Genomic DNA, 27,484 nt, shown 5'->3' with positions numbered 1-27,484 from the left:
AAAAAAAAGAGTATAATTTCGGATTATTCAGAATTTAATCGAATCATATATAAAGGTCATTGTAATTTCATATTTCCTTTTTTTTTTACACAAGAATTCTAATTTATTTTTATTAGCAAAGAGATGATGAAATAGATTCATTATTCTATTCCAGTGGATTGAAAAATGAAAGAAAGAACTACTGCCTCATTCCACTATTTCGATTGAAATACCGATAAATGGTATTTTTTGTATAAATATTATTTTTGTTTATTTTGATGATCCTCAATACAGAAGAAAAGGTTCAAGAATTACTAATATTGTGATGATAGGGTTGTATTCAATCCCTAAAAAAGATGATTTACTTGAGTATCAAGGAGTCAAAGAATTTAAGCCAAAATACCAAATGAAAGTAGATCGATTTTTTTTACCCGAATCTTCTTCCATAATGGTACGGAACAATCGTATCATTGAGTAGATACACGAATCATTTTAAATATAAGAAGTCGAGAAGGCAGATTGGTACGAATGGAGAGAAAAAAAAAAAGATTGAACTTAAAATCTTTTCTGGAGATATCCATTTTGCTGTAGAGATGGATAAGATATTTCAACACAGCGGTATCTTGATACCGCCGGGAACGGTAAAAAAATAAAATGTAAGGAATCAAAAAAATTGAAAAATTGGATCTATGTCCAATGGATCACACCTACCAAGAAAAAATATTTTGTTTCGATTCGGCCCATAATCATATATGAAATAGCGGACGGTATAAATTTAGAAACACTTTTCCTCTGGGACCCATTGCAGGAAAGTGATAATCTAGAACTTAGAGCTATCAATTATATTCTTTATGGAAACAGCAAACCAATTCGGGGAATTTCTGGCACAAGCATTCAATTAGTTTGGACTAAGATAAAAAAAACTTCTTCTTTTGAAGAGGCCCACACTTCCTTTGTTAAAGTAAGGACAAATGATCTGATTTCCTAAGAATCAACTTAGTGAAATCCCATATTTTGTATATCAGAAAAAAGAATGATCTGTTAGGTTTAGGATTGATCTCTGATAATAGGTCAAACTGTGCTAATCCATTTTATTCAATTTATTCCAAGGAAAGGATTCAACAATCACTAAATTGTTTGATAATTTTAAATAGAAGTAAGGAATCTCAATCTTTGATAATTTTGTCATCGTTCAATTGTTTTCAAATGGGTCCATTCAATGATGTAGAATATTACAATGTAATAAATGAATCAATTAAAAGAGATCCTGCAATTAGGAATTCGTTAGGCCCTTTAGGAATAACCTCTCAAATTGATAATTACCTTTTAAAAGCTCATAATCAAATCTCGGTTTCTAAATATTTAGAAGTTGACAATTTAAAGAATACTTTTCAAGTACTTAAATATTGTTTAATGGATGAAAATGGGAGAATTTATAATTCCGCTCCATGCAGTAACATTTTTTTGAATCCATTCAACTTAAATTGGCATTTTCTCCATCATAATTATGATTATAATTATTGTGTAGAAACATCTACAATAATTAGCCTGGGCCAGTTTATTTGAGAAGATGTATGTATAGCTAAAAAAGGGCCGTACCTAAAATCGAGCCAAATTGTAATTGTTCAAATTGACTCTGTAGTAATAAGATCGGCAAAGCCTTATTTGGCCACTCCAGGAGCAATTGTTCATGGCCATTATGGAGAAATACTTTCCAAAGGAGATACATTAGTTGCATTTATATATGAAAAATCAAGATCTGGTGATATAATGCAGGGTCTTCCAAAAGTGGAACAAATGTTAGAAGTGCGTTCGATTGATTCAATATTGGTGAACCTAGAAAAGAGGGTTGAGAATTGGAATGAGCATATAACAACAGTTTTTGGAATTCCCTGGGGATTCTTGATTGGTGCTGTGCTAACTATAGTGCAAAGTTATATATCTTTGGTTAATAAGATCCAAAAGGTTTATCGATCCCAGGTGGTGCAGATCCATAATAGACATATAAAAATTATTGTACGTCAAATAACATCAATAGTGTTGATTTCAAAAGATGGAATGTCTAATGTTTTTTCACCCGGAGAACTAATTAGATTGTTGTGAGTGGAACGAATGAGGCGTGCTTTGGAAGAAGAAGTTTGTTACAGAGCCATATTATTGGGAATAATGAAAGCATCATTAAATACTCAAAGTTTCATATCCAATGCGAGTTTTCAAGAAACCACTCACATTTTAGCAAAAGCTCCTCTACGTGGTCGTATCGATTGGTTGAAAGTTTTGAAAGAGAACGTTGTTCTAGGGGGGATGATACCTATTGGGACCATGTTCAAAAGATTAGTGCACCGTTCAAGGCACCATCAAAATATTCCTTTGGAAATGGAAAAGAACAACTTATTCGAGTGGGAAATGAAGGACATTTTAATGGACCACAGAGAATTATTTGATTTTTGCATTTCAAAGAATTTACATGGTATATTAGAATGATCATTTCTAGGATTTAGCTTCTTTTTTTTTTTTTCTTTCAACGAAAAAAAGAAAGAGAAGAAGTGTGGGGAGATATGACAAGAAGATATTGGAACATCAATTTAGAAGAGATGATGGGAGCAGGAGTTCATTTTGGTCATGGTACTAGGAAATGGAATCTCGAAACTTATATAATGCAAGTATGTAAATTGAAAATGACATGGTTGAATCAAGATAATTCCTTTTAAAGTTCTATTCTTTAAGATGTTAATATGAATGTTTTATTATGTTCCATCAACACACTAAAAGAGTTATACAATCTACCCGGTGTGGAAGTAGGCCAACATTTCTATTGGCAAATAGGAAGTTTCCAAGTCCATGGCCAAGTACTTATTACTTCTTGGTTGTAATTGCTATCTTATTAGGTTTAGCCATTATAGCTATTCGTAATCCACAAACCATTGCGACTGACAGTCAGAACTTCATTGAATATGTCCTTGAATTCATTCAAAACGTGTACAAAATGCAAATTGGAGAAGAATATGGTCCCTAGGTTCATTTATGGGAACTATGTTTTTATTTATTTGTGTTTCGAATTGGTCAAAGGCTCTTTTACCCTAGAAAATCATATAGTTACCTCATGGGGAGTTAGCCGCACCCACAAATGATATAAATATACTGTTGCTTTAGCTTTACTCAAATCAATACATATTTCTATGTGGGCCTTTAAAAAAAGGGATTAGGCTATTTCGGTAAATACATTCAACCAACCCCAATTCTTTTGCCCATTAACATCTTAGAAGATTTCACAGAACCCTTATTACTTAGTTTTTGACCTTTCAAAAATATATTAGCCGATGAATTAGTAGTTGTTATTCTTGTTTCTTTAGTACCTTTAATGGCTCCTCTACCTGTCATGTTCCTTGGATTATTTACAAGTGGCATTCAAGCTCTTATTTTTACAACCTTAGCTGTGGTTTATGTAGGCGAATCCATGGAAGGTCTGTTTAGAGAATCATGGCAAGTGTTAGCCATGAAACATGCAAAACTGAGACCAAGGCAAGGTAAAAGCTGAAATGCCTTAGCCAAAATCATTAACCTAGTTTGTTTCATATTTGGTTTGTATTTTAATCCTAGCAAATTGTATAATCTAGGCTAGATAAGTTGTTACACAAAGACACCAAAATATGTTTTTTAAAGTATACTAGCCAAATTAGGGTTTAAGAAAAACCAAGCACCTAGATGACATGGAAAGCACCTTGGTGACAAGGATGGTGACATGGAAGCTATTTGGTGACATGGAGCTTCACCATTCGTCCTTTCTCTCAACCAATTCATGGAAGGACTTATGTCATCATGCATGAGGACTACTTCACCATGAAGCAACTAATGAGGCAGCAACACTTGTCAACCAACCATGATGCATGTGACAAAGTTACTTTACACATGTTATTTTGCTTCACCATGAAGGACTTGTTTGTATTGGTCCTTAAAACCGGTCATGGTGTGCTTTCACACCCATTTTGTATGCTATAAATATGTATTACAGTTCCATGAATGAACATTATTTAATTTTGGAGAAATATACCTTAGTTTCCATTTGAAACCAAGAGAACACTAAAACCGGCATTGTTACAAATTTTTAGCAGCTTATTACATCAAAGCCGAGATACACCTTCACTCCAAATCAATTTCAATCCTTCATACCTTGTTTTCTTTTGATTAACCTTGCCCTCATTCTTTCAAGGCCATCATTGATTAGTTTTTGACATAGTATTTTTTTTAGCTTAGCCTAGCGACATGTCTACATGTCTCAAAGTAATCCACTTAGACTTAGGGAAGAAAAATATACAAATAAGATCGAAATAAAAATAAAGTATATATGATCTAGAGTAATAGTAAAGAATTACGATATTAAGTTAAGGAATTGTAAGAAAATTAAAAAAATAAAAATAAAAAGGAAAGAGATCTCAAAGATCTTTTTCCTCAAATTCCTGTTTGGTTGTTTTATACCACCTTCCAATGAATACTTCCTTTTTATTGATATTGTTTTGTTCATTCAATTCACCGATTGACCAATAATAATAATAATAATAATAATAAATTAAATGAACTTCGATAACTCAATCCTGATATTTCTATGCAATAATTATGTCTAATGAATTTGTCAGTTAGATTGATAGTACTCATGGGGGATAATGATAAATAAAAATAGAAGATAAGGGTTTTACAAAAAAGATATTTATAAAAGAGGGGGTTGGTTAGAGGAGGAAGGGGGGGTCGAGCTAGATGTATGTAATCTAATCGTTATAAGACAAATTATGTATGTTTTGAAGAATGATTCTAGAATCCGACTGAATCTAAGATACGAATAGTTGGTTTACGTTATAGGGGAAAGACATGTATATGTGATATCCAATATTAACTAGGTATATATGAATTAAAGATATATTTAATTTACCCTAATATTGTGTTATGAATTTTGATAGGGATTCCAATATAAAAATGGTTGGAAAAATAAAAATAAAAAAGAAAGAACTGGCCGAACAAAAGTCGTACGAATTAACAAAAATTACGTGGATAGGAAAATATCGAAGCAGTTCTATTGGTTCAAGAATATTATTATTTCAATTCGATGTTTTTAGTGACTTTGAATTGATAAATCTTAGCGATAGAATAAGTAAACCATACTTCATTGGTTGATTGTATCATTGACTATTTCTTTATTTTCTTCATTTTTTGCGAGTAAGTAAGCCATAATTCATTGGTTGATTGTATCATTAACTATTTCTTTATTTTCTTCATTTTTTGCAAGTAAGCCATAATTCATTGGTTGATTGTATCATTAACTATTTCTTTGTTTTCTTTATTTTTTGCGAGGAATTTATCATGAATTGATTTCTGCCGCTTCTGTTATTGCTGCTGGATTGGCTGTTAGGCTTGCTTCAATTGGACCTGGGGTTGGGCAAGGTACTGCTGCAAGCCAAGCTGTGGAGGGGATCACCAGACAACTAGAAGTAGAGGGAAAAATATGATGTACTTTATTGCTTAGTCTGGCTTTTATGGAAGTTTTAACAATTTATGGACTGGTTGCAGCATTTGCCCTTTTATTTGCAAATCCCTTTGTTTAATCCTAAAAATATATTTTTTTTCTTTTTTATTTCCTTGGATTTGCTGCTCTTGCTTTTTCAAATTATATTAAGATTTCACTCTTACAATTTCGTATTCGTTGTGACAACAACCCCCTGGAAGGACTGGTTTGAGGATGATGAATTAAATTAGCTGATTAACTCGCTTTCTTCTCTTAGTCTAATGGAACTTTTCTTAAGAAGTATTGCAACAAATGATAAATTTTATTTCGCAATGACATAAGACCTGGTACCTAATTCTAATAAGTATCATTCTTATTGGAAATTTCCAAGTGAAAAACAAAAATCCATTTACATCTATAAATCAATATATACATATATTTTGACTTTTACCCTATTCCTATTTAATTTAGAAAAATAATAGAATAAAAAAATATAGATAATTAGTCTATCTATAAGAATAAGAAAGAGGAGATCATATGAAAAATGTAACTGATTCTTTCCTTTCCTTGGGTTATTGGCCATTCGCTGGGAGTTTCGGGTTTAATATTGATATTTTAGCAACAAATCCAATAAATCCAAGTGTAGTCTTTGGTGTATTGATTTTTTTGGGAAAGGCAACGTGTGCCAGTTGTTTAGTTCAAGAATAGGCTGGATCCAACCAACTGCACTTTTTTTCATTATAACACGAAAAGGTGCACGATTATGCGAATTACTTTTGAATAAATTAAGAAATCGTATTTAAGAACCATAGCATTTCATGATTCATTGGTAAATCTACTTTGATTCTCTATCGACCAATAATGTGGGATTGTTAATAGGGTTAAAGCTAAATCGTTTGAATCCAGATGCAGTGTGGTACTCTTTGTACAACTATGTTAATACAGAATATGTTAATCTAGAAATGGTTTCAAAGAGCTGGAATTTTTTTTCGATATAAAACATTCATGTTGATAAAAAATTATTTGAACCCGTTATTTGTATTTGATTTTTAAAAATTAGAAAAACGGATATTTCACCCCCCACCCTGTTTTTTTATTTTTTTAATCCAATGTTGAATCGATGACCTATGTATAAAGTAAAAAAGAACTCTTTGGATTTTGAAAAGGAAAAAAAACAAAAAAAGCAACTTTGCTGATAATTATTTGTTTGGTCAGAAGAGTCCTCCGGATATTATGTTCTTGGATTAGTGATCAGTTTCTATACTTTCACAAATAAGAATAGAGAAAAGAGGATAGGCTCATTACATTAAAAAAAGCTAGGGAGCTTCCCCCATACATAAGTAATTAGGCGTGAGAGCCAAATGAATCAAAAGATTCATGTTTGGTTCGGGAAGGGATCATGGAAGTTTTGAAATGAATGGAAAGATAATCTACTTTCATTAGGTGATTTATTAGATAATCGAAAATAGTGGATCTTGAAGACTACTCAAAATTCAGAAGAACTACATGGGCCCCGTGGGGGGTTGTGGAACGGCTGGAAAAAGCCCAGTCCCACTTACCGAAAGTAGAAATTGAAGCGGAGCAGTTTCAAGCGAATGGATACTCTGAAATAAAACGAGATAAATTGAATTTGATTAATCCAACTTATAAAACCTTGGAACAATTAGAAAATTACAAAAATGAAACCATTCATTTTGAACAACAAAAAGCTATTAATCAGGTTCGACAACGGGTTTTCCATAAAGCCTTACAAGGAGCTCTAGGAACTCTAAATAGTTGTTTTAACACCGAGTTACATTTACATACCATCAATATTAATATTGGCATGTTTCGAACGATGAAAGAAATAAAGGGTTAGTATTTCTACTGCAGGCATTATTTTTCTTTCAAACAAAAATAAAGAATTAAGAAATACTCATGGTAACTATTCAGCAGATGAAATTAGTAACATTATTCGTGAACGTATTAAGCAATATAATAGAGAAGTAAAGATTTTAAATACCGGTACTGTACTCCAAGTAGGCGATGACATTGCTCGTATTTATGGTCTTGATGAAGTAATGGCGGGGGAATTAGTAGAATTTGAAGAAGGTACGATAGGCATTGCTCTAAATTTGGAATCAAATAATGTCGCTGTTGTATTAATGGGTGACGGTTTGATGATGCAAGGGGGAAGTTCCATAAAAGCAACAGGAAGAATTGCTCAGATCTCTATAAGTGAGGCTTTTTTGGGCCGTGTTATAAATGCTTTGGCTAAACCTATTGATGGTCGAGGTGAAGTTTTAGCTTCTGAATCCAGGTTAATTCAATCTCCCACCCCGCGTATTATTTCGAGACATTCGGTATATGAACCTCTTTAAATAGGACTTATTGCTATTGATTCGATGATTCCTATAGGATGTGGTCAACGAGAATTAATTATTGGGAACAGTGAAATCGGCAAAATAGCAGGAGCCACATATACGATTCTCAATCAACAAAGGCAAAATGTAATATGCATTTATGTAGCTATTGGTCAAAAAGCATCTTCTGTGGCTCAGGTGGTGACTGCTTACTAGAAAGAGGAGCAATGGATTACACTATTGTGGTAGCTGAAACAGCCGATTCTCCAGCTACATTACAATACCTCACTCCTTAACAGGAGCTGCTCTAGTTGAATATTTTATGTACTGCGAACAACACACTTTAATTATTTATGATGATCTCTCAAAACAAGCACAAACTTATTGCCTAATGTCTCTTTTATTACACAAACCACCAGGTCGAGAAGGAAGTTCTCATTTATGTGAAGGAAGTATGACAGCTTTACCAATAGTTGAGACTCAATCGGGAAATGCTTCAGCTTATATTCCTACTAATGTAATTTCCATTATAGATGGACGAATATTCTTATCCGCCGATCTATTCAATGCCAAAATCAGACCTGCTATTAATGTGGGTATTTATGTATCCAGAGTAGGGTTCACAGCTTAAATGAAAGCCATGAAACATGGAGCTAGAAAATTAAAATTGGAATTGGTGCAATTCGCAGAATTAGAAGCCACCTGCACAATTCACTTTTGATCTCGATAAAGCTACTGACAATCAATTGGAAAGAGGTTAACGATTACCTGAGTTGCTTAAAAATCTCAATCAACCCCTCTCGCGGTGGAAGAACAGATAATAACTATTTATACTGGAACCAATAGTTATCTTGATTCATTAGAAATTGGGCAGGTAAGGAATTTTTTCGTTGAGTTACGTATTTACTTAAAAACGAATAAACCCCAGTTCAAAGAAATCATAGCTCTGCCAAGACATTTACCGAGGAAGCAGAAGCCCTTTTCAAAGAAGCTATTCAGGAACAGTTGGAACGTTTTCTACTCCAGGAACAAGTATAAAGAAAAGAAATTGATCACTTTTAATTTTTATCAATCTTAATTCAGTATTAATTAAATCTTAATTTAATACTAATTTTAATAATAATAATTAAATTATATACTTTTTTATATTATATAATTAATAATTATATAATTATTTAAATTATTCTAAAATATTAAATTATTTTGAAATAAAATATAAAAAATAATTATAAAATATAAAAGTTTTTGTTTTTTGTAATAGTTATTTTCTATAATAATATAGAAATAATAATATATTACATTTCTATATTAAATATAATATTAATTTTAAATACATAATAATTATATACACATATTAACATACATTAAATATATAATATATTAAAATATATAATATATATTAAATATATGGAAATAATATATAAACTAGATTATACTTATATTACAAGTACTAAGTGTATAGAGCGCCTCTTATTCAAATTATTCAAAAGATCTTTATTGACATGGAAATCTAAAAATATATGGAAATAAATTGCATCCAATAGAATTTGAACTTATACCAGAGGTTTAGAAGACCTCTGTCCTATCTATTAGACAATGGACACTTTCCATTCCAATTTTTTTATATTTATTTTCTTTTCATATTTATTATTCAGACGAAATGAATATGTGAAAGAATTCCGGGAATTGCATATTCAACTATGCATTACATTAATTATATTCATTTTGTTTATATTTCTACAAAACATATTTATTAGAAATTTGATATTTTGATATTTATTAAATATATAAATATATATTAGATATAAATATCTATTGGATATATAGATTTATAGGTTTTGACTATAAAAAAGAAATATTGAAAAATTTTGAATAGAGATAAGAGAAAGTAAGCACAAGCGGGTAGCGCGAATCGAACTCGCATCGTTAGCTTGGAAGGCTAGGGGTTATGGTTGACGTTGATTGATCATTGTTAACGTCTCTAATTCAAAAACGAATGTGAAACTTTTGTTTCATTCGGCTTCTTTATGGAAGATAAATAAATTTTCAGATATCAATGAAATTAAAAAAAATCTGACCCATAACTTCTATGTCAGCTTTTCGATCTGAATGCATTCAAAATGACCCGCTTTCAAGACGATCCTTGTAGAAAAGAGGGGATTATAACAATCTTTGTAGTTACTTCATTCTCTATTTCTATTTGAAAGAATCATTAGGAAAAGGATTTTGTTTCCATCGAGCTCAAACAATTTTTTTGATGTCTCTAGTAAACCAAAGTCATTGTTTAATTAGCTATTTTGTTTCAATTTTCCCTATACAAAAAAGAAAAATTGAAGATTTAGTTACGATTAGAAATACACTTTCTATCTTTATCCATGAATCCTTTACTCATACTCATTCAATTGGAAATATTGATTGATCTAGTTAAAAAAAAAAAAAATTATGTTTTGTAATTTCATAATCCAATTTTTCAATTTCTATTTGACTGCTGGATACAAATCACGGGAATGTATATTCTTCCTCGAATTTTTCATTGAAAGGTAAAGGATTTAGTCCCTTTAAGAAATAAATTTTTTGCTCGGAATGGAATATTAATCAAACCGAGAGACCCTTTAACTATTCGGGGGTTAATAGAATGAATTGAACTTTTACCACTAAACTATACCCGCTCCAATTTGATTATTGTATATAAATGGACTTTTTGTCGAAGAAGAAACTCGAGCGTAATCAAAAGATAGGATAAAAAAAAATATGCATTGTGCATGAATCCATAGTTCCGTGTTTTATTATATACATATTTTTATTTATTTTTTATATCAGCAAACAAAAAAAAATAAATAAATAAAGAAAATAAAGAAGATAAGAAATCTCACTTTGATTCTATATCATTTGCTTCTATATCAAAATAGGTCTTTTTAGGACTTTTGTTGTTCCAATAACAAGCCTTTTTGTTTTGGCTTCAAATTGATTGTTTTCAAATTAAATAAATCATTTTATCTTATTACCATTGAACAGAACAAAAGAGGTCCGCCCGGCTAGGTACTGACCAAGCCAAGCCATTGAAGTAAGGGGCCTTTTCGGAAGAAATCAAAGAGGTTTTTTTAATTTATTATTAATAAAAATATATTATTTTTTATCTTTTTTCATTATTTCTATATCTTTTTTCTACTTATATATTATTTTTTCTATTTATATATTATATAAAATACAAAATATATCTATTAAATATATATTAATTATATAAATCTATTCAAAAAGTCTGTTAAACATAGTAACAAATATAGATTCCATTTTTAGATTTGATTTATGTTGGATTTATATATTGGACTATTGTAGATTGGATTGTTGATATCTCTTTCAAGTCTTTTCTTTATACATATATGTTATATGATTATAGAATTATATATAACATATATGCATACGTTTTATATACAGTTTATATAATCTAATTATATAATATAAATGCTTTTATTTTATCTAAATGGTCTAAATGGAATTTGATTCTATATCATTATCATTCCATATCTATTATATAAACTATTGTATATATATATATTATATATAATAAAATAATAAATATATATAATAAAATAATATGAAAAACACTAAAAAAAAGAAAAAAAAAAAGGAAGGCTTTTTTGAAGCCTTATTTTTGTGATGTAACATAATAATTACCTCCTTTCAATTGGGGAAGAGATGGCTGAGTGGATGAAATCATCGAATTACTAATCCGTCGTGTGAGTTTTTTGTATAGAAGGTTCGAATCCCTCTCTTTCTGTTTTCATCGATATATTGTTCTTTTCTTTCAAATTCTCACGAGTTCAGTGTGGAATAGATAAAATCCTGCTAAGCTAAGAAAGTTTTAAAATCAAGGAAGAAAAAACTTATTTCTCTTTTTTTTTTATTTTTTATTTTTCACGTCCAGGATTATGCCCTGGGTCGTTAGATAGGAATCCAAAGATAAAGAGCGAAACAAAGAATATTACTACCGTGTAAACACTTAGTTTTAGAGTAAGAATTACACAATATCCAAAATTCTTTTTAAGGAAAAAAGAGAATAGATTCGCTATTTTATTTTAGACCGCATACCCTACTCTTTTTATTTTGTATTTTGACACCAAGAAATAAAGTTTTTTTTTAGAATTGGAAAATGAAATTTTCAAAAAATGCATTTGTAATATTTATAATATAAGTCGATAAGTGGAGTTTTTCATTACCAAAAATTTTCTTTCGTACCCACAATTTTACATTGTGAGTACTCCAATAAGGCATTTCAAAGGGAAAAAGGTCATAATAAGGAAATGGGTTAATCCAAATTTCTCGTGGCTGTACAAAAATTTCAATATTGGAATCGAGAGTTCATACTCTAAAACCTATCTAATATTATCAAGCGTTATGTTAGAATTTTTTTTCGAACCAATCATGAATTTGGCTAGGACGTTATTAAAGATCTCATCGAAAACTTACAGCAGCCTGCCAAACAAAAGCTAAGACAAAAAATAGCACATGTATTACTAGCATGACATCTACGATTGGATTCAAAAAAGCATAGGCCTCGAGTAATTTGGCGATCAAAAAACTGTTTGAACAAAGGGCAGAATTAAGATAGATCTAGATCAAACTAAATATACTAAGCATAACAAATATTTTGTTATTTTTGTTATTGAAGATAATTGTATTATTTTGATTGAGTTATTAACAAGTTTAGTTATTGATAGAAGGGAAAATGAATAAAACTAAATAAGATAGACTCCAAAAACCTTCTGTGATTTGAACTCCCCCAATAAAAAATCCTTCAATTCTCAAATCAAAAGAGAATGGAGTAAATCATACTTTCATACAATATCTTAATTGAATTCCATGTAATGATCAATAAATTCAATTTAATTCTATATTGACACATATTAAAATTCTAGCAACAATCTATATATTTTATAGATATTTATACTGGAGTTGACCAACAACCAATACCAATATTAGTGTTTATTAGGGTCGTATAGAAATGGGGCATGGCCAAGTGGTAAGGCAACGAGTTTTGGTCCTGCTATTCGGAGGTTCGAATCCTTCCATCCCAGAGCATGCCCAACCCATTATAGTATTATAATATATACAAAAGCTATATATCAGAAAAAGATTGTCTTTTAAAATAAAACACCTTTCTGTTTAAGAGTATAATATTGGATTGGAAAATTTTTATTAGTATTTTTAATAATTCTTCTCTGAATCATATCTTTTTTGCAAATTGAATCGTGTTCAAATAACACACAGATATAATTGGATCCATTTGTGATCCCTAAATGTTAAATATTTAACATAAAATATATATAATTCCTTTTAGTAACAATTTTTTAGTATATCTGTATAGGTATGTCGTATTATTCTTATTTCAATTCCAATTTTAGAAATCAGTATGAAAAAACAACAACCTTACCTTACACCTAATCTTTATCCACTAGTTCACTAAAACAATAAATTGGATTTTTTAGCGATCTAGTTTTTTAATCATTGATGGTTCAATACAAATATGGATTTCTTTTAGGATACTAAAATGTGGTCCTTACTTTAAAATGTTATTCAAATAATGATCTCGAGTCTGGAAAATTTTCAATCACCTAAATCTTTTTGATGATTTCTTATGAGTTCGTAGTACTCGAAGAAGTGTGAAATTGGTAAATTTTTCCTATCACTATCAAGTTACTTGAAGGTGCAGATTCAAAAAGAAATTTCTTATTTTATTCATGGTATTCATGGTATTTATATTTTCTTTATATTTTATTATATTAAATAAATAAAAATGAAATAAAATATATGTTAAAATAAATATATGAACTCGGTGTTCGGGATTAAATTGAATTCGTTCTGAGACTTCATTAGAACCTAGCCATTCATATTTCATATAGAAAGAAGAAGTATAGATTACTATGTACGAACCGAACCAATGACTGTTCATGATTCCATAATTGAATCAATTACATACTGGTTCCAAACTAAAGGCATGTGATGGTAAAACTTCGTTAAAAACTATGTGGTAGAAAGTAACGTGCGACTTGATGGACACGATCTGTTGTGGATTCTTACATCCATCATTTTTTATTATACAGGAATTATAGAGGAATGAACGTGCTCTTGACTCGACATTGTTTCTTTTGTTTCAATAGAACTCTCTTTTTTTTTTTTGGGGGGGGGGGGGAGTGATGTAAATCGTACATGATGGAGCTCGAGCAAAAAGTATTGATTCATTTCTCGGAGGCAAGAATTTAGGGTTAGTATTAATCAATAAATTGGGACAACTTCATAAATATATATACTTTCCATATATAATATGAAATGATCCAATTCAAGCAAGTTTCAAATTCAAAAGTAAAATTTTTTGGAATTGGTAAAGTGTATTAGACAAGAATCACTCAATCCTATGATTCTTTAATAGAAAGAAATCATAAAAAAAAAAGGGTATGTTGTTGCCATTTTGAAATGAGTCAAAATCACCAAAGTAATGTCTAAACCCAATGATTCAAGGCAAAGATAAAGGATCCTTGAACAAGGAAATACCATTTTCGATTGTCTCAACAACTAGATTAGAGTGTAGAATCAAAAGAGATTCTAAAAGAGACAGACAAAAGGGGGGTTAGAACCACTCAATAAATGAAATGCTTGAAAGGTTTCCTTGAGTTATTTGAGAGTTATCCAACTTGAGTTATGAGGATGCAAATTGTAAACATGAATAATTTTTTTGGTGGGGGAAAGAATAAGTATTTAAATCATAGTCGAGTTGATTTGATGATGTTATGGATATACTTGACCTTATCATTATATACATAGAAATAATTTCCAATTTTCTTGAGCCATACAAGGAGAAAACTTCTTATACCTTTCCAGGGGTATTGTTCATCTATCCCAATGAGTCATTTATCAAATCGTTGCAATTGATGTTCGATCCAGAAGAGAAAGAAGAGATCTTCAGAAAGTGGGTTTTTATATCCTGATAAAGAATCAAACCTATTTAAATGTTCCTGCTATTCTATATTTCCTTGAAAAAGGCACTCAGCCTATAGGAACTATTCATGATATTTCAAAGAAAGCGGGGGTTTTTACAGAACTTACCCTTAATCACCAAACGACTGTCAATTAATGAAAATATCAAAATGAAATTAAACATATAAGAAATCTATGAATAAAGAAGGTGGAGATCACTTGGAGAGAGCTTTGTATAGTCTTTTCTCTGCTATTCTCTTTTAATTTGTTATTCTTATGTTTGATTTTGGGTATTACCATTAATGGTAATGGGGGTTAATTCAATTTCTATGAACAAATAAAAAGGGGGATTAAGCTTTTTTCTACTTCTTTTCTTTTCGTTATTACTTTTTTCTTATATCTACATCCCTTATTTGTCTATATGTCGATTAGTTATGTAGTGCCAATCCAACACAAGTCCTTATTTTTTATTTAAATTTACAATATTTTATTTTTTTCTAGTTCTCCATTGTATTCTTTTCTCAAATACTCATATTGACAACAATGTATCGAATAAATATAATTTGATCATGGATAAATGGATCTATTTTTCTCCATGCCATAGATTTGATTTCATTCAAGGAATGGGTTCAATAGATTTTCTATACTACAAGAAGTTTTTTTTTGTATGATACAATTTGTTTTGCCATTTCAAATTCAATGTTGTGATTACGCCGTGTAATTCAACCTTTTTATTTATTTTATTGGGATTATGATTGTATCTACACATTCTAATTCTTTTATTTGGGTTGCTAACTCAACGGTAGAGTACTCGTCTTTTAAGTGCAGCTAGCATCTTTTACACATTTGTATGAAGCAACGGATTTGTCCACACCACCGGTAGAGTTTGTGCAGCAGCAATTGATCCTAAAAGGAGTGAATGGAAAAATTATCGCGTCTTATCAATTGAGAATTCTGAGAATATTTTATTCTTTCTAGATATGTCCAAAACCTTGTTTAAATTGTTTGAATTCTTGGTATGGCAGAAAAAAAGAAATTGGAAAATCAATTTCAAGTCGAGTCGAGTGAATAAATGGACAGAGCCCAATTGTGGCCCTAATTATAAGGAAACAAAGAGTAATGAGATTTTAGCCTTTATTTTTGAATGGTTATCCAAATGATTACCCGAACTAATTAGACGTTAAAAATATATTAGTGGTTGACGTGGGAAAGGCTTTTCCTTGAGGGATTATCCATTTTTTATGAGTCCTGCCTAATAGGTATTCTGCATTATGAGGTGGAGATAAATGTGTAGAAGAAGGCAGTATATTGATAAAGAGGTTTTTTTTTTTAAAAAAAATTCAAAAGAGTGATTAGATTGCAAAAATAAAGGATTTATAACCATCTTGTTATCTTAGATTGAACATAAACCACTTAGATGAAAAAAGAGAGGATAAAGAGTCTGCTGATGGTCCTAACTTTTTCCGAGGTATCTATTTTTTTCATACTATAATACATTGTTTTGACTATATCGTACTACGTATCATTTGATAACTCAATAAACCCCTTATCTCTGGTTCAAATCGAATTTCAAATCGAAGAATTCCAAGGATATTTCAAACTAGATATATCTCAGCAACAGGATCTCCTATACCCACTTATCTTTCGGGAGTATATTTGCTGGAAAATGTAGGTTATGGCAATAAATCTAGTTTACTAATTGTAAAATGTTTAATTACTTGAATGTATCACCAGAATCATTTGATTATTTCCGCTTATGATTTTGACCAAAATAAATGTTTTGGGTACAACAAGAATTTGTATTCTCAACTGATATCAGTGGGATTTACAGTCATTGTGGAAATTCCATTTTCCTTACGATTCCTACGATTAGTATCTTCGAGGCCAAAAATCATAAAATATTCTAATTTATGATCAATTCATTCAATATTTCCATTTTTAGAGGACAAATTTCCACATTTAAATTATGTATCAGATGTACAAATACCCTACCTCATTCATCTGGAAATCTTGATTCAAACCTTTAGCTATTGGGTGAAAGATGCCCCTTCTTTGCATTTATTATGGCTTTTTCTCCATGAGTATTATAATTGGAACAGTTTTATTACTCCAAAAAAATCTATTTCTTTTTTTTTTTGAAAAGTAATTTAAGATTTTTCTTGTTCCTATATAATTCTCATGTTTACAAATACGAATCCCTCTTACTTTTTCTCTGTAACCGATCTTCTCATTTATGGTTAGCATCTTCTGGGGTTTATTTCTATGGAAAAATAAAACATCCTATACAAGAAGTCTTTTCTAATGATTTTTCGATGGTCTTATGGTTCTTCATGGAGCCTTTCATGCATTATGTTAGATATCAAGGAAAATCGATTTTGGTTTCAAAAGATACACCTTTTCTAATGAATAAATAGAAATATTTTCTTGTCCTTTTATGGCAATGTAATTTTTATGTGTGGGCTCAACCAGGAAGGATCTATATAAACCAATTAGCCAACCATTCTCTCTGCTTTTTAGGCTATCTTTTAAGTATGTGACTAAATGCTAGAAAATTCATTTATAATGGATAATGCTATGAAGAAGCTTCATACATTAGTTCCAATTAGCCTAATATTAGATCATTGGCTAAAATGAAATTTTGTAATGCATTAGGACATCTTGTTAGTAAGTCGACCTAGACCGATTCATCAAAGTTTGAGATTATCGATGGATTTACTCGTATATGTCGACATCTTTCTAATTATTTAAGCGGATCCTAAAAAAGAAAAAGAGTTTGTATCGAATAAAATATATACTTTGACTTTCTTGTCTTAAAACTTTGGCTAGTAAACACAAATGTACTATACGGGTTTTTTGAAAAGATTAGGTTCAGAATTATTGGAAGAGTTCTTTACAAAGGAAGAAGGGGTTCTTTCTTTGATTTTTCCAAAAACTTATTCGACTTTTCGAAGGTTATATAGAGGGTGAATTTGGTATTTGGATAGTGTTTGCATCAATGATTTGGTCAATCATGAATGATTGGCTCTTTGACCATGGAAATGGAAATTATCCTTAAATGCTGAAGAGATAACAAAAAATTTATTTAGTCGTCTATTATGAAATGTTCATGCGGTAAGAGTAAGGGTTGGTCAATTGAATATTCAACTTTCCTAGAGGCTTACCTAGGGAAGGAACTGGATTTTAGATGTATATATAGGGAAAGCCGTGTGCAATGAAAAATGCAAGCACGGTTTTGGGAGAGATTTTATCTTTTTTATCTTTTTTTTCTAATTCTACGAAGTAAATTATCTACTCCATCCGACTCGTTCAGTATTTGAACCCTGAGCAACCCATTCTAATTATTCTATCGAAATCATATGTATCTAAATTAAATTCGAATTTTAATCCAAATTTTGTAACTTGTTTATTTTTATTCAATTTATTTATTCAGTTTATTAAAAAAAAAAAAAAAAACAAGGATGAATCTGGATAGATAAAAACCTCGATATGTCTATAAAATGTTGAATATAGGTTGACATGGGTGTATAAGTCATGTTATACCGTTGAATAACAAGCCCACAATTCTCTATTTATAGAAAATTCATGTGCTTAGGAGTTCCAGTTGATTAATAATTTTATAAACCAAGATTTTACCATGATTGCAATTTTAGAGAGACACGAAAATGAAAGCCTGTGGGGTCGCTTCTATAACTAGATAACCAGCATTGAAAACCATCTTTACATTGGATGGTTTGGTGTTTTGATGATCCCTACCTTATTGACCGCAACTTTTGTATTTATTATGGCTTTCATTGCTGCCGTTCCGATAGATATTGATGGTATTCGTGAATCTATTTCTGGATCTCTACTTTATGGAAACAATATTATTTCTGGTGCCATTATTCCTACTTCTACAGCAATAGGTTTACATTTTTACCCGATATGGGAAGCGGCTTCCATTGATGAATGGTTATACAATGGTGGTTCTTATGAGCTAATTGTTCTATACTTTTTACTTGGTGTAGCTTGTTATATGGGTCATGAGTGGGAACTTAGTTTACGTCTGGGTATGCACCCTTGGATTGTTGTTGCATATTCAATTCCTGTTGCAGCTGTTACTGTTGTTTTCTTGATCTATCCAATTGGTCAAGGAAGCTTTTCTAATGGTATGCCTGTAGGAATCTCTGATATTTTCAACTTCATGATTGTATTCCAAGTTGAGCACAACATCCTTATGCACCCATTTCACATGTTAGGCGTAGCTGATGTATTCGGTGGCTCCCTATTCAGTGCTATGCATGGTTCCTTGGTAACTTCTAGTTTGATAAGAGAAACCAAATCAAATGAATCTGCTAATGAAGGTTACATATTAGAGGAAGAAACCTACAATATCGTAGCTGCTCATGGTTATTTTGGACGATTGATCTTCCAATATGCTAGTTCCAACAATTCTTGTTCTTTACACATCTTCCTAGCTGCTTGGCCTGTAGTAGGGATTTGGTTCACTGCTTTAGGTATTAGCACTATGGCTTTCAACTTAAATGGTTTCAATTTCAACCAATCTATAGTTGATAGTCAAGGTCGTGTAATTAATACCTAGGCTTATATCATCAACCGTGCTAACTTGGGTATGGAAGTTATGCATGAACGTAATGCTCATAACTTCCCTCCAGATCTAATTGCGGTCGAAGTTCCCTCTACAAACGGATAAGACTTTGGTATTAGTGTATACTGAATTATTGAACATAAAGGAGCAATAATCAATTTCTTGTTCTAGCAAGAAGTTTGGTATTGCTCTTTTAGGAGGTTTTTTACTTAAATTTTTTTCTTTACTTCAACATACCCATACTTTCGTTATGTAGAAATTTTTATTTTCGATATCCTCTTCTTAATTTTTTTTTGTTTTACATTTAATTTTAAAGGTCTCAATTCCATTTTCTCTTCTTTTAGTTTGAAGAATGAAAAAAAATGGTAAATGGTGTATATTGACCTATTTGTTTGTGATTTGTAAGTTTGTAATTTGTAATAGGGACCGATGTAGCCAAGTGGATCAAGGCAGTGGATTATGAATCCACCATGCGCAGGTTCAATTCTCATCGTTCGTGATACGAACTAGGACGACCTGCTCCTAAACCCGTATTATATTAGCCCGGATCTTTAATTAAGTTCAAGTTCTAATGGAATGGACCTCAACCCCTAACCAACCTGTGGTTAGAAACCTTGGTATAATGTAGACGCCACAATAGGGGATGGAAAACCTATTGATAAGTCAAGCTAAAACAACCAATTCTCTAATGGTGTTTTAGGTGTTCTCAAAGAACAAAGAGATAATTAATCTCACAAGTATTTTCTTAATCAAATCAAAGTTGTATTATTGTTGAAAAATAAGCCTTTAAATAGGCTTTGAAAGAAACAAAATAAACCCTAAAAACCCTAGGAAAAACCGGCCACACAATGAAGAAGTCTACCTTGGCCGAAACTTTCCTTTTCCTAAACTAATTTGGATTAATTAATTCCTTTATTTTGAATTAGGAATTAATTAATTTACAATGAAAATAATAAAATAATAACTTTCCTAAACTTATTTGTCCAGAAAGTAAATAAATAAAAACTAAAAAGTAATGGTAGTTTCCTAAAACAAAAAGTAGAATAAAATTAGGAAACTACAATACTAGCTTTTTGACTAAATTGACTTTGACCAATCTTTGACCAAATTGAGCTCCAAATCAGCTTCAAAATGCTTTGTAGGATGCCAAATAAGCTTATTGTGAAGTTCCTCACGTTGCCCTTGCTTGGAAGTATGAGAAAAGGCTAATACAGTAAAATACAGTAAAGCCAGCAAGGAATACAGCAAATCCGGCCTTTCCTTCTCCTTGTGCGCAAACCACCTTGTTGGTCGGCTTTGAAGCTGCTTTGGCTGGTTTCTATGACTCATCCTCCATATGAATTGAACCCATAAGGATGGGGTTCCAATTCATACAACCCGGCCTCCTTATTATCACCAAAAACGTCACCCGACCCTGTTTTGGCTTCTATTGCTTGTATGAGTAAAACAGGCCTTAGTTCTTTAGATGTGGCCAACCCCTCTTGACTATGACTTATTCCTTGTATGAAGACAGCAAGATTGTCCTTGAACTTCTTGGCTTGGGCCCTAGTGATCGGTCCCACCTTCATTTGTATTGGGTCAGCACCCCAGCGGGTTATCGGTCGAGCAGTCTCGGGTGGATTCGCATCAGTTCGTCCATATATATATATGTATATTTAAATTAAAAACAAAAAATATTAAAAATATTAAAATAGTTAACTATGTATACTGTATATTAACTAAATATACTATAGATATTAACTAAATAAAGACTAAATTAAGAAAAATTTTAAAATTTAAATTGAAGTATCAACTAAATAGGATCAAGTGTACAAAAGGATTTTTTTTTTTTTAGTGAACGTGTCACCATTAATTACTCCTTTTTTTTCTTTTTTTTTTTTGGGTAAAGACGAATAAACAAATTCCATTTACTACGGCAACGAAGAATCAAATTATCACTATATTTATTCCTTTTTCTACTTTTTCTTCTAAGTGCAGGATAATCCCAAGGGGTGATCGGTTTTTTCCTACCAAGTGGGGCCCTCCCTTCAGCACGCCCATGGGCATGGTCTACAGGGTTCATAACTACTCCTCTTACTACAGGACGCTTAGCTAGCCAACATTTCGATCCTGCTCTACCCAAATTTTTCTTGTTCAACCCAACATTCCCCACTTGTCTGACTGTTGCTGAGCAGTTTTTGGGTATCAAATGGATTTCCCCATAAGGTAATTTTAATATGGCCGATTTCCCCGCTTTTGCAATCAATTTCGCTTCAACACCTGCTACTCTAGCTAAATTTCCACCTTTTCCAAGTGTGATTTCTATGTTATGTATGGCTGTGCCTAAGGGCATATTAGTTGATGTAGATTCTTCTTTTTGATCACTCAAACCCCTTCCCAAACTATACAAGCTTGTTCCAAAGCCAACGGCTTTCTGAATGTAGATGATGATATCTATACAGATGGATCTTATATATATTGTATAATTCTTATATATATCATATAATGAAATACCACGTAAGTGGATATATAGGAATCAAAATCTACTGAATCATTCATGTTATGATCTTCTACATCCTAGGTCTTCCCGTTCCTGCATCTGGCTTATGTTCTTCATGTAGCATTTAGACCGAATGACTCAATGAAATTATGTCGATACTTCCACATATTACGGGTAATGTAGGAGACATCTCTATTTTTCCCACCGGGATCCTTAGAATTACCATTGCTTAGCTTTCAATTCACTTCTGACCATCAAATGAAATGTGAATAACTCATCCTCCTCTCTTTGAAATAGAGGGCGCTTCTAGTTCTGTCGTGCTTGAAACAATTTTGTCTTCTCCATATTACTATATCTCTAGAGTCAATAATATCATATGAGAAACTACTAAACTCAATCACTTGCTGCCATTACTCTTCAATTTTATGTTGAGGTCTATCTTGTAGAGGTATTCAAATTGGACCAGTGATCGATTTCTAGGTTTTGTCGTAAACCTAATTGGTTACTTCCAATTACTTAAATCAATAGTTTAAACCGCACTCAAAGGTAGGGCATTTCCCATTTTTATAGGAATTTCTATACCATAAACAATGATATCTCCAATTATAGCCCCTCTGGGATGTAAAATATATCTTTTCTCACCATCCTCATAGTGTATGAGACAAATGTATATATTTCGATTAGGATCATATTCTAGAGTTATGATTCTACCATATATGTTTTTTTCATTCCATCAAAAATCGATTTTATGGTATAGATGCTTATGACCTCCCCCTCTATGCCCTGCGGTAATGATTCCTCTTGCATTAGGACCTTTACCACAACGATGCTGCCTATAGATCAAATTATTTTGTGGATTTGATTTCACTTGACCATCTACGGCTTCTCTGCGTGTGCTTGGGGTAGAAGTTTTGTATATATGTATGGCCATGCTATTAAGTATTTTGATATAAGTTCTTTTCTTTCTAACAAGTGGAATAGAATAACTCGGTCGAAGCATAATGATCATATGTCTGTAATGCATTGTATGTCCCATAATAGGTCCCATTCTTCTACCCTTTCCCGGGAGTCAATGACTATTTATAGCTATTACCTTGACACCAAAGAAGAGTTCGACCCAATGCTTTATTTCTATCCTAGTTGATCCTGATTCAACATTAGAAGTATATTGATTTTTCAACAACAACCGAATGCTTTTATCTGTAAATACTGCATATTTGATTCCATCCATAAATCTATTTTCTTCCCTATAAGTTCTAGTCTCATTAAGCATGCTAGTTCTTACTATTCATATGTTATGATATGAATATAACACGCCAATTCGTTATGTATGGATGATGAGATTCCATTGATATAGAGCCAATTCCAATAGACGTATTTTATTGGAGGGTCCCATTGGCATGCATGCAGTAGGAATTGAACCTATGAATTCGCCAATTATGAGTTTGGCGCTTTAACCATTTATCCATGGATGCTTAGCGGGGATCCTCGTGCATGGTGAATAACCAAATTCCAATTGAAACGAAATCTTTAGGATAAATTAGTGCAATATAGGAGGACTCAATGAATGGAAATCAATTTAAATTCTGGATTTTTGGATTAAGAGAGGTAAAGAATACTCTCTGTTTCTTAGATTCATGGACCCAATTCAATTCAATGGGATCTTTCATTCACATTTTTTTTCCATCAAGAACGTTTTATAAAACTCTTGGACTCTCGAAATTGGAGCATCCTACTTTCACGCAATTCACATTTACAGGGTTCAACAAGCAATCGATATTTCATGATCAAGGGTGTAGTACTATTTGCAGTATCGGTCCTTATATATCGTATTAACAATTGAAAGATGGTCGAAAGAAAAAATCTCTATTTGACAGGGCTTTTTCCTATACCTATGAATTTCATTGGACCTAGAAATGATACATTGGAAGAATCTTTTGGGTTTTCTAATACCAATAGGTTGATTGTTTCACTCTTGTATCTTCCAAAACGAAAAAAGATCTCTGAGAGCTGTTTCATAGATCTGAAAGAGAGTACTTAGGTTCTCCCAATAACTAAAAAGTGTGTCATGTCTAAATCTAACTGGGGTTCGTAGTGGTAGAGGAACTGGATCGGAAAAAAAGAGGGATTTTAGTTGTAAGATATCTAATGAAATCGTCGCTGGAATTGAGATCTCATTCAAAGAGAAAGATATTAAATATCTAGAGTTTCTTTTTGTATATTCTATGGATGATTCGATTAGTAAGGATCATGATTGGGAATTGTTTGATCATCTTTCTCCAAGGAACAGGTAAAAACTAATCAACATGAATTTGGGACAACTATTTGAAATCTTAGTGAAAGACTAGATTTGTTATCTCATGTTTGCTTTTCATGAAAAAAATACCAATTGAAGCGGATGGTTTCTTTAAACAACAAGGAGATGGGTAAACTATTCAATCAAATGATATTGAGCATGTTTCCCATCTCTTCTTGAGAAACAAGTGGACTATTTCTTTACAAAATTGTGCTTAGTTTCATATGTGGCAATTCCACCAAGATCTTTTCTTTAGTTGGGGGAAGATTCCGCACGAATCAAATTTTCTGAGGAACATATCTGACACATAGTGATCACTTATTAAAGAATGACTCTGGTTATCAACTGATTGAACAATCAGGAGCAATTTACTTATGATACTTAGTTGACATCCACAAAAAGTATCTAATGAGTTATGAGTTCAATACATCCTGTTTAGCAGAAAGATGGATATTCCTTGCTTATTATCAGAAAATCACTTATTTACAAACCTCCTGTGGGGCTAATAGTTTTTCATTTTCCATCTCATGGAAAACCTTTTTCGCTCCGTTTAACCCTATCTCTCTCTAAGGGTATTTTAATGATAGGTTCTATAGGAACTGGACGATCTTATTTGGTCAAATACCTAGCGACAAATTCTTATGCTCCTTTCATTATAGTATTTCTGAACAAGTTCCTGGAAAGGGTTTTCTTATCTATGATAGTGATGATATTGATGATAGTGACGACATCAACCGTGACTTTGATACGGAGCTGGAGCTTCTAACTATGATGAATGCGCTAACTATGGATATGATGCTGGAAATAGACCGATTTTATATCACCCTTCAATTAAAATTAGCAAAAGCAATGTCTCCTTGCATAATATGGATTCCAAACATTCATGATCTGGATGTGAATGAGTCAAATTACTTATCCCTTGATCTATTAGTGAACTATCTCTTCGGGGATTGTGAAAGATGTTCCACTAGAAATATTCTTGTTATTGCTTTGACTCATATTCCCCAAAAAGTGGATCAAGCTCTAATAGCTCTGAATAAATTAAATACATGCATTAAGATACGAAGGCTTCTTATTCCACTACAACGAATGCACTTTTTCACTCTTTCATATACTAGGGGATTTCACTTGGAAAAGAAAATATTCCATACTAATGGATTTAGTTCCATACTAATGGATTTAGGTCCATAACCATGGGTTCCAACGTACAAGATCTTGTAGCACTTACCAATGAGGCTCTATCGATTAGTATTACATAGAAGAAATCAATTATAGCCACTAATATAATTAGATCTGCTCTTCATAGACAAACTTGGGATTTGTGATCACAGGTAAGATCAATTCAGGATCATGGGATCCTTTTCTATCACATAGGAAGGGCTGTTGCATAAAATGTACTTTTAAGTAGTTGCTCCATAGATCCTATATCTATCCTTATGAAGAAGAAATCGTGCAACGAAGAGGATTCTTATTTGTACAAATGGTACTTTGAACATGGAACGAGCATGAAGAAATTAACGATACTTCTTTATCTTTGAGTTGTTCTGTCGAATCGGTCACTCAAGACGTTTAGTCTCTACTCGGACTCGATGAAAAAAATGGGATCACTTCTTAATGACACGTTGAGAATGATTCTGATCTAGTTCATGGACTATTAGAAGTAGAAGGCACTCTGGTGGGATCCTTATGGATAGAAAAAGATTGCAGCCAGTTTGATAATGATCGAGTGACATTACTCCTTTGGCCTGAAGCAAGGAATCCTTTAGATATGATGCAAAATGGATCTTGTTCTATTGTTGATCAAAGATTTCTTTATGAACAATACGAATTGCAATTCGAAGAAGTGGAAGGAGAAGGAGTGATGTGATTCCGCCCGAGCCCGCTCAACCGATAACCCACTGGGGTGCTGACTCGACACGGATGAAGACTACGCCAATCACAAGAGCTCAAATTAAGAGATTTAAGGAAAAACTAGAAGTATTTATACAGGGGGTAATCAATCTCAACAGAGCTTGTCCATACTTGAAGATACAAAGCCTATTCTATGCATCCAAGTGGTGGAAGCCGATACGGACCCGGGTGACGGTTTTGGTACATTTTTGGAGTCCGAGAAGCATGAAATGGTTCCAATGCTTTATGGGTTCAATACATATGCCTAAGAGGTCATGGAATCAAGTTAAAGCAGCCTCAAATGCAATCAAAAAGGGCTTGCACGGACAGCTTCAACAATTTGGCCGAATTTGCTGTATTGCTTGCTGGCTTTACTGTATTTTACTGTATTAGCCTTTTCTTATTTTTCCAAGCATGATCAACGTGTGGGCCTTCATATTCAGTTTATTTGGTATCCTCCAAAGCATCTAGAAGCTGATTTGAAGCTCAAAGAGGTCAAAGATTGATCAAAGTCAACTTGATCAAAAAGGCTAGCATTTTTAGTTTCCTAATTTGTTTTTACTTTTTGTTTTAGGAAACTACCATTACTTTTTGGCTTTTATTTATTTATTTTCTGGAAAAATAACTTTAGGAAGGTTTTTATTTTATTCTTTCCATTGTAAATTAATTAATTCCTAATTTAATATAAAGGAATTAATTAATCAAACTTAGATTAGGAAAGGAAGTATAGTTTCAGCCAACTAGGTTTCTTTATGTGTGGTGGCTGGTTTCCTTTATGTTCTAGGGTTTTATTTCGTGGCTTTGTAGCCTATTTATAGGTCTAGTAATCAATAAGAAAGCAACTTTGATTTGATTAAGAAAATACTTGTGAGATTAATTATCTCTTTGTTCTTTGAGAACACCTAAAACACCATTAGAGAATTGGTTATTTTAGCTTGACTTATCAATAGGTTTTCCATCCCCTATTGTGGCGTCTACATTATACCAAGGTTTCTAATCACAGGTTGGTTAGGGGTTGAGGTCCATTCCATTAGAACTTGAACTTAATTAAAGATCCGGGCTAATATAATACGGGTTTAGGAGCAGGTCGTCCTAGGTTCGTATCATTTGGTATTAGAGCTAAATTTTGTTCAGGTTTGATCTATCTTTATTTGCTTTATTTGTTATTGTGTTATTCTGAAATTTTAGCATTAGGTTAAGGTTGCATCCATCCCATACACGTTCAGCATCTTAAAAAAAAAAAAATTCATTCCTAGTTGAATTAGGATTTCCTAGTTTTATCGTATTTTTGTTTCCTAGTTTGTTGGTTGTCTTTTATCATTGTTCTTGTTAATTTAGTTTTTGTTGATTTTTCTTTGCTGTTTTATTCTTTAGTATTTGCATTCATATATTCCAAAAAAAAAAAAAAAAGAAGTTTGCGGCAACATTTAAAAAAAAAAAAAAAACT

General features: G+C 32.0%; 6 pseudogenes; 5 read left to right on the top strand and 1 right to left on the bottom strand.

Moving 5' to 3' along the window:
• Positions 1-304: 304 nt before the first annotated feature.
• LOC132804251 (DNA-directed RNA polymerase subunit beta''-like) lies at positions 305-967 on the top strand (annotated as a pseudogene).
• A 425-nt stretch (positions 968-1,392) lies between these two features.
• Positions 1,393-2,690, top strand: LOC125419853 (DNA-directed RNA polymerase subunit beta''-like; annotated as a pseudogene).
• A 24-nt stretch (positions 2,691-2,714) lies between these two features.
• On the top strand, positions 2,715-5,477 carry LOC132804250 (ATP synthase subunit a, chloroplastic-like; annotated as a pseudogene).
• Positions 5,478-7,310: 1,833 nt separating this feature from the next.
• Positions 7,311-8,853, top strand: LOC132804132 (ATP synthase subunit alpha, chloroplastic-like; annotated as a pseudogene).
• Positions 8,854-18,421: 9,568 nt separating this feature from the next.
• On the top strand, positions 18,422-19,416 carry LOC125419021 (photosystem II protein D1-like; annotated as a pseudogene).
• Positions 19,417-21,224: 1,808 nt separating this feature from the next.
• On the bottom strand, positions 21,225-22,782 carry LOC125419023 (large ribosomal subunit protein uL2cz/uL2cy-like; annotated as a pseudogene).
• Positions 22,783-27,484: the final 4,702 nt, after the last annotated feature.

This window comes from Ziziphus jujuba, chromosome 6, assembly GCF_031755915.1.
Source record: "Ziziphus jujuba cultivar Dongzao chromosome 6, ASM3175591v1".
Lineage (NCBI taxonomy): Eukaryota > Viridiplantae > Streptophyta > Magnoliopsida > Rosales > Rhamnaceae > Ziziphus > Ziziphus jujuba.
This window is presented reverse-complemented; position numbering and strand designations above follow the sequence as displayed.